General features: G+C 40.8%; 1 long non-coding RNA gene across 1 annotated transcript; it reads left to right on the forward strand.

Moving 5' to 3' along the window:
• The first annotated feature begins 1,965 nt into the window (after positions 1-1,965).
• Positions 1,966-8,623, forward strand: LOC138752380 (uncharacterized). The gene is made up of 3 exons (XR_011350582.1): positions 1,966-2,040; positions 2,648-2,764; positions 4,819-8,623. It is a non-coding gene; the product is annotated as an uncharacterized lncRNA (long non-coding RNA).
• Positions 8,624-9,413: the final 790 nt, after the last annotated feature.

The raw sequence follows: 9,413 nt of genomic DNA on the forward strand, positions 1-9,413 counted from the left end.
CGCTCTCCTTGGATCTTTCCACCGTCCCTAGGGGGTGGCAGTGCCCACATTGTAGTGGGAGGGTGATCATTGTTGGTCCTCTGTTCTAGATGATTCTAGATGCTGGTGTGCAATTAAGATGGACCAGACCTGCCATCATGTCATCATCTCTCGCTCTCGATAGGCCTCCATTTCCACCAGTCTCCTGTTCTCTCCCTTCCTCATCCTATTCCCTCCCACTCCGACGCTGTGCCCCTCTTCCCCAATCTCCAATTCATCCCTTCTTCTGATCCCCAGCCCTTAATCGTCTGAGAAGCATGAAGCTGAAAGGAGATGATAGGCAGAAGAGGGGCTGCATGCCTCAAGCTGCTGGCCTCTGCACTTCCTCAGCAGAACTCCCTTCCTCAAAGGGGATCAACAAATCGTCTGAATGATTTTAAGGCATAAATAGTACTAATGAGCCAGGGAATGTTGGATATAGACAACCAGTTTAGATTTGATTTTAATAAATGGCAGTGCAGGCCTGAGTGCCAAAGTTTTCTACTTTTTATCCCAATCGTATGCATGTACATTTGCATGCTCATTTATCCTTTTGGTCACTGCAAATTTCATTGAAAAATCAGGTGCACAAGTGAAGGGTCTGATGCTAGGCAAGATGACCCATGACTGCATCGCCAGATCCAGCCCCAGTAGTGTCATTAAGTTTGCAGATGACCCAGCAGTAGTCGGCCTCATCAGCATCAATGTTGAGTCACATTACAGAGAAGAGGTGGAAAATCTCGTGAAATGGTGTAAGGGTAACAACCCAAGGCGAAGGAGATGATAGTGGACTTCAGGAGGACCAACAATGATCACCCTCCCACTACACATTGACAACTCTGTAGTTGAGAGAAAGGAGAGCGCCAAGTTCCTTGGAGTTCGCTTAACTAGTGACCTAGCATGCACACACATCTCCTCACTTGTCAGGAAGGTGCAACTGTGACTGCACTTATTGAGGAGGTTGAAGTGGGCAAGGCTCCCGGCCACCATTATGTCAGCCCACTATAGGAGCTCTATCGAGAGAGCACTGGCCGGCTACATCACAGTGTGGTACTCTTGCTGCAGAGAAATGGATCGGAGGTCAATCCAAAGGACAATACACACCCCCCCCCTCCTCATCGATGTAATCTCTTAAAATTTATATTTAGACATGCAGCACAGTAACAGGCCATTTCAGCCCACGAGTCCGTGCCGCCCATTTTCCATCCAATTAACCTACAACCCCTGACATGTTTGAAATAGTGGGAGGAAACCGAAGCCCCCAGGGAAAACCCACACAAACACAGGGAGAACGTACAAACTCCTTACAGACAGCGTGGGATTCGAACCTCAGTCCCGATCACTGGCGCTGTGAAGGCTTGTGCTCACCGCTCCGCCAACCGTGCCACCCACCTACTGGGATCATTGTCTGAAGAGGGCACGCAAAATCACCGAAGGCCCCTTCCAACCTGTACACATCTTTCAGCTGCTTCTGTTGGGAAAGAGTTACAGGAGTATCAGTGCCAGCACCACCAGGCTGAGGAACAGCTTCTTCCCATGGGCAGTGAGAATACTGATCGACCAAAGGAACCATCCAAGACTCTCATATTCAAGAAACAATATTTATTTATTTACTTGCATAAAGAACTACTTGTCCTGAATACAGTATGTATTGTTTGTCCTGTATGTGTGTAATGTCTGGTTATATGTTTCCGTGTTTTGCATCGAGGAGTGGAGAACGCTGTTTTGTTGGGGTGTACTTGTGCAATCAGATAACAATAAACCTGACTTGACTTGATGGCTGGGCCTCAGGCAGAACCAGAAGGACTTGGGCTTTTTGTACTTGCAATTAGCCCTAAAACTGATAGTTCACCAACAGATCTATGAAATGTCCGGAATCAATTCCACGGACCAAGGACACGTCCAGAGTCATTGTTTGTCCAATGACACAGGACCTTGGAAATCCAATGAAAATCCACTGCCTCACAGCTAGGGAGTGGAAGGGGATGTGAGAAGGTAAAATCCAGGATCCCATCTCAGCAGGTAAACATCACACAGATTACAACAAAATTGTTTTTCAAATTAGAACAAGAGCAGAGTGAAGATATGACATCTTGAATTTCATTAAATGTTGAGAAGGCAAATATTCTGAGCATTGCATTTTTGAAGATCATTTTTATTTTTGAACAGTCTAAGTGAGTCATGGTTTGTTTGGCCAGACATTTTGTTCTGTGTATCAACGTTCCATGTATTTGCAATGGAATATTTTTGTCATGTTACCACATTCGGCCTTCACATTCTTTTATTGAGGTAGTATAACAAAATTGAATTTTAAATCAAAGAGATGAGTCCTGTACCAGGTATTTGTTTTGTATGATGGTTTGCATTCAATGTCTGTTTTGAGCTTTCAGGTTTATTTTTGCATTCCTTAAATATTAACGATCAGAAAAAGGAGAGGAAAGTAAACAAATGTCGCATATTTAAAAGAGATGGCCAATTTCCTGGAATGCACTGGAAATAGGAATGTAGGCATTATAATTCAAGTAATTTTTAAAAACTGAAATCATGGAAAGCCCACAAGGCTTGAAACTGAACCCATGCAGTGAATGACCTGAAGGTACTGACCTAAGTACTTTTCATTAATATTTAGGTTTCAGTGTGGATTCGATGTGCTTTTCCAGTAGAGAAATCCATGGGCCCTCCTGTTTATCAGCAAACCAATGTCTGCAATGACCCCCCCAATTCACCAATCGTCACAGGTCCTATGGTAAGTGAACACAGGGCTTGTGCCAGCAATCAACTGAGCCTTTAGTTTTGGAGTGTGGTGCTGTACTTTTTAGTTGTTCCTGCAAGGCAGAAGGAAGAGAGGAAAGAGGGCCCAATGATTGATTACATTTCGGTCTGTGCTAGGGAAAAAAAGCTGTGAGTGAGGTGTGCACTGTAGTGAGTGTATTAATGTCACACAATGTCCTGAAAGAAAGAGGGATGTGCATCAGTGATCTTGTGACAAATGGGAAATGTCTCTAAACTATTTGACCTGTGTGGCAAAATTAAAGACTTTGATGTATTTTGTGTCTCCACAGAGAAGCAATAAATTGATAAAACAATTGTATTTGATCTTTCTTCAACAGTTCAGGGTATTTATATTGACATATCGACATGATCTATTTAAATTCAAATTTAGACATACAGCACGGTTACAGGCCATTTCGGCCCATGAGTCCATAGAATGTCTATCCAGAGGTCATATTAAAGAAGGGAAGTTTAGGGGAGACATCAGGGGTGCACTTTTTAGATAGAGAGTTGTGGGTGCCTGGAATGCCTGGCCTGGTGGTGCAGGCTGAAACATTGGGGGCGTTTAAGAGACTCTTAGGCACATGGGTGGGGAAGGTTTAGTACTTTGTATTAGGAAGAATATATGGGTCTGCGCAACATCAAGGCTTGAAGGGCATGTACTGCGCTGCAGTGTTCTATGTTCTATGTTTATAAAAATGCAGTTTACTATAAGTTCACAAAACTTTGATGTGTGGCTGTCTCCATTAATCTTGATTGCATGAGTAACACCATTAACATTTTTATGATTCTGCCATTGAACTTTCTGACCACATCCATCCATTTCTTCCCTGTTCGATTTCACTTTGCCTGCTTGGTCTTTGCCAAGATCTAAATGACATTACCCATTTCCAGTCCAGTCCAAGTCATTCCTCTATGCTGCGCATTCAATGCTTACATTGGTCAATCGTCACATTTTCTTTAAGAAGTAGAGGCTTGACCTCCTTCAACATTGCTTATTTCAACCAGGACTCATGAAATTATCCATGCTTATCATGAGCTCATGGGGAGATAGAAATTGCAATTACTAAAATCTTTGACAGACAAACAGAGGCCCCATGCAGTGCCCCAACAGGGACCCCTTACATGGGCAATACAATTTCCAGATCCCTGTTACTTGATTCAGGAAGGGTAATAACGTAATAGATAGGAGATGGCAAGAATTTGGTGCAATCTTCGAAAAGAGCGACGGAAGCAAATTCAATCTATGTTTAAGAGCGAGCTAGATGAATGCATGAATGACAAGGTTTAACCAGGCTTCAGAGAAAGTGCATTTGAGGGGATTAATTGGAGTGCTCTTTCACAAAGCCTGCATGACACAAGTGTCTATTGTAGCCTTCAACTTGTCCACAGTGCCATTAGCATCACATTGTTGCTTTAATCCTGATACTGTATACTAATTAAAATAGTGATTCAGATCCCCCATATTAACCATGATGTTGACTAATTGGGCAAAGAACTTAATCATCCCTTTTTGTATGAAGCTGTTCTTCTGTGAATGGCATGTTAAAATATGGTAGTCTGAGGTTATATAGGACTGAAAGGGCGAGAGAAGCAGGGAGGGAAGGAGAGAGAGAGAGAATAATTTTTTGTGAACTAGCAGTAGATTATATTTTTATAGATTCAATATAAAGAACATGAACCATTTTTGAAAGATCTAATATTTTATATCTTTTGTGAAGACACAATGTAGGTCAGATTTAAAATTTTAATATGGTTCCAAAGGTCACATCATTTAGTGATTTTGCCTCATCCATGACCACTACATATTAGATCGGGAACTGGGAAGAGATGCTTGTCATCAGTGTGCTGGATGATATGGACGCTAGCTTTTATGGGGATGGAGGCTCACGATGTACTGGAGGATTGAGATGGGGCTTGGCCAAACAATAGGCAGTGCTATGGAGATGGGGGTGGGGGGTGGAAAGTTGGGGGCACTGCTGGGGGTGTGCCCAAGGATGAAACCTAGTTATTTTCTCTTCCTTACAGGCCTCCAAAGTCAGTTCTGCACTGTGAAGTTCATGTTGTCGTGGGATTACAAAACACCTTTGCTTCAAATATGACACAGTCCAACATTCCCTTCAATTTTCTGACAGAATTTATGCACAGAATATCATCCCATGCGCCCTTGAGGTGAAAATTATGTTCAGGGCTTACTGATGATAGAAAGTGCCTGGGTGACTTTTCCAATTGACAGAAAGCAACGCAGATGTAGTCATTATCATGTTTCACTTCAGAAAATAAATTGATTTTCAATTGCACCATGTGCATTTCCAGGCAAAGCTCTTTAAAGCAAATTATGCCAATTTTGTAAATGAAAATAAGCAAATCCAGGCATATTAATCCATAACTTTGCATCAACATTTATAGATAACCAATAGAGAGTATGCCAGATGTTAAAAGAAAACCAATTTGAAAGTGTCAGGGACTTATCATAACTATTGCAATTAAATTAAGGTCACTAACAAATGAAAGCACACAGGGCAACAATGTTACAATTCTAAGGGGTTAAAGCAGGGGTGTCAAACTCAAATTCACAGAGGGCCAAAATTAAAAATTTGGACTAAGTCATTGGCCAAACTAAATATTTATTGAAAATTTTCAACAACATCTGCATATTTTCTTTCAACATATGTAATGTTAAACTTTTTCTTATTAAAATAAATGTTTAATAATAGTTTTGGTTAAACTCTTTCCAGAAGAAGCATTAACAAATGAGAAATAAAATATTCAATAAATAATATTTCTCTATAGCCTTTAAGCTCCTTTTAGATTTTTTTTTCACAAGTCAACAAGTCAAAAAAATAACAACTTGCTTCAATGAAAATCCAATCTTTCAACTATGAACAGTCCAAAGTTGACCAAAGAAAATATGAATCCAAGCTTAGCTTGCTACACTGTGATTTACTCTGATGCACCTGGGTCTAAACCAGATACTTGGCATCTCTTCTTAGATGCAAGTTCATCAAACTGTGGGGTCAGAGTTTGCCTCACACCTGTGTTGAAAGGTCCTGTTTTCTGTCTTTGGTTTGGCCATTTTTCGTAAGGGGTTTATTACATGTGAGTTAGGCGACAGGTCACAGATACTAATGAAAGTAAAGAGAGGAGGTGGGGGCAATTAGCGGGCTGACGGGCCGGCGCCAACGCATTTGCAAAGCATTCTGGGATTTGTAGTATTAGCTGTGCATATGCTATACTGGCGCGGCGGCCAGCGGGCCAGCTCTAATACATATTTGATATGATCTTGCGGGCCAAATATAATTATATCACGGGCCAAATTTGGCCCACGGGCCTGAGTTTGACATGTGTGGGTTAAAGGAAAGAGTTGTGTGCAATGCTCTTATTTTGATCTTCCAAAGTGCTCTTAAATTGTTGACTGTTATTTCATTGCAGCTGCCATTGCACTGTTGAAGAGGGTTGATGAAAGGAAAGTAGGGAATTGTAGGCCAGTTAACCTAACATCTGTGTCAGGAAATTAAAAGAGCGTGTAATTATGGAATGTGTATCCTATCATCTTGAAATTATTCAGATGTTTCCGAGAGTATCAGCATGAGTTTGTAAAGGTTAGGTTGATGTCTGACACATTGGAGTTTGTTTGAACAAATGTTTAATGTAGCATTCAGGAGTAATGCATGCACCTTAGTCACTTGATTTAATAGAAGGCTTTTAATATGATCCCCACAACACATTTTTGGCTAAAGTAACAGGATTAAAGGAAAATGGTTGATTGGATCAGGAACTTGGACAATGGATGTGTACTCAAACAGACAGGTTGTGACAGTGATGCACTTCAGGATACTATGTTGGGGCCTCAAATGTTCATTATATTTCTTAATAAGATGGATGATGAGAGAAAGAGAGAGATTCCATATCGAACTGTATAGATTAGATAGAGTGCAATTTAAAATAAATTGCAAAGAGATAAAAATCGATTAAGTGAATTGTCAAAACAAAAGTAAATGGATTGCAACGTAGGTAAATGTGAGGTCATCCACTTTGGACTGAAACAATGGAGAACAGATTATTTTCTAAATAGTAAGTTGCTTGGAGCAGTGGATGTCTAATGAGGCATAAAGTTCCAAGTATATAAATCGCTAAAATGTTAGGGACAGGAAGAAAAAAATCCCAAAAAGCCCAATGGAATACTAGCTATCATATTTAGGGGATTGTAAGGAGGTGGAATTCATACCACAGTTTTAAAAATTCCTGATTAGGCATTTAAGTAAGGATAGAGGGGTTACCTTGGTAGATTGACTAATATTGACTGATAGGCTTCATGGATCATTTTCAAGGAAAGATGCAAAGGATTACATTTCCTTGAATTTACACCATTAAGGGATGATTTTATTGATGTAAGGAAATCTGATGAGATCAAAAATGGATGATTATTTGAGAATCTACAAATGAGGCCAAGGTTGAACGATTAGGACAGTATCTTGCAGAAGGTAATGAAAAATCAATTTATTGTGGAAATCTGAAATTAAAATAAAATATGCTGTAAATGCCAGGTGGCATGTGAAGAGAGAAACAAGATTGGTGACTTCCCAACAGAACCTTAATGAAAGATCTGGTGAGCAGAATCAGAATCAGAATTAAATTCATTGTTTAGTGGCAGAATTTCAATAGCTACAAATACATTTTTAAAAAATAAATAAATTAGTGCAAAATAAGAGAAAAGGTGAGGTAGTGTCCATGGTTCATTGCCCATTCAGAAATCTGATGGCCGAGAGGAAGAAGCCATTTTTGTAAGGCTGGGTGTTTGTCTTCAGGCTCCTGTACCTCCTTCCTGATGGTAGCAGTGAGAATAGGGCATGTCCTGGGTGGTGAGGGTCCTTGAGGATAAAGGCTGCTTTCTTAAGAGACTGCCTCCTGTAAATGTCTTTAATGTAGTGAAGACTGATGCCCATGATGTCACTGGCAGAATTCACAGCTGCAGACTCTTCCTGTTCTGTGCATTGGCACCTCCATACCAGACAGTGATGCCATCAGTCAGAATGCTCACTATTGTACAGTTGTAGAAATTTGTAAGTGTGTTGGGTGACATACCTAATCTCCTCAAACTCCCAATGAAGTATGGCTGCTGGCGAGCCTTCTTCATGATTGCATCAACATGAAAGCTCCAGGATAGATCTTCAGAGAGGTTGACAACCAGGAACTTGAAGTTCTTAACCCTTTCCACTCCACTCGATGAGAAATGGTTTGTGTTCTGCTGGCTTCCCCTTCCTGAAGTCCACAATCAGTTCTTTAGGTTTGCTAATGTTGAGGGCAAGGTTGTTGTGACACTACTCAGTTTGCTTATCTATCTAATTATTTGGTCTATTTATTGTCAGTTTTGAGAGAAATGTTAGGAATTATTTTAAAAGGGTGATAGATGTCTAGAATTTTCTTCTGTATGTACTATTTAGGTTGGGTCAATTTTTGTTATAATCTGAGACTGATAATTTCTTGTGATCAAAAGTCTGAAGGGATCTAAAATGAGTGTTGAATTTGGGCTATAGTCAGCCTGTACGGTAGCATTTAACTACTTAATAGCATTTTCATTCTATTCACTGTCAGTCAATTGACTTCAGAGGAGACATGATGCAAGCTCTTTGATGTTGTTTCGCATGACTGCGGCAAAATGAAATTTCAAGGCATTTGTGTCTAAATTTGTGATGGATTGCAAAACGGCTTTGTTAAACTGTTCCTTCCATCTAAACATGCTGCATGGTTTAGCAGTGCAAATTATTTTGTAGTAAAGTGTATTTGCATGCTATTTTTATTTTGTTCACTATTATTCTAAACTATATTCAAATAAACACTCTTCCCTTTTCCGACCTTGTTTTGGGTCCTCCTTCACTGAGGTATTTTTCCAATGGGTACTGAAATAAATGAAAAGATGAAGAATCAACATACAGGAGGGAAATGGAAAACTTGGCTGTACGATGAACCAGCCACAATCTTGCACTCAGTGTCACCAAAACCAAGGAGATGATTGTTGACTTCAGGAAAGAAAAGCCGAAGGTGTACGACGCAATGATCACTGGGAGATCAGAGGTGGAGAGGGTGAGCAAATTGAAGTTCTTGGGAGTCACTATCTTGGAGGATCGTTCCTGGACCTAACACACTAAAGGCATCATGAAGAAAGCACGTCATTGCCTCCACCTCCTCAGTAGTTTGGCATGACATTGAAAAAGATGAGAAATTTCTACAGATGTATGTTGGAAAGTGTGCTGAGCAGCTGCATCACTGTCTGGAATGGGCACACTAGTTCCCCCAATGTAAAGCCCTCCAAAAGGTAGTCCACACAGTTCAGGACATCACAGTAAAACCCTCCCCACCATTGAGAACATCTGGAGGAAATGTGCCATCAGAGAGCAGCAGCAATCATCAGGGATCCACCCCACCCAGCACGTGCCCTGTTCTTGCTGCTGCCATCAGGAAAGAGGTAGAGGTGCAACAAGACTCACACCACCAGGTTCAGGAACAGCTGCTCCCCCTCCACCATCAGTCCTCAACAACAAACTCAATCAGGGACTCATTTAAGGACTCTCACTTTAGCATTTTATCGATTTTTCTTTATTCTCTTTGCATTGCATGGTGAG

The sequence above is a fragment of the Narcine bancroftii genome, chromosome 2 (assembly GCF_036971445.1).
Source record: "Narcine bancroftii isolate sNarBan1 chromosome 2, sNarBan1.hap1, whole genome shotgun sequence".
NCBI classification, from domain to species: Eukaryota; Metazoa; Chordata; class Chondrichthyes; order Torpediniformes; family Narcinidae; genus Narcine; species Narcine bancroftii.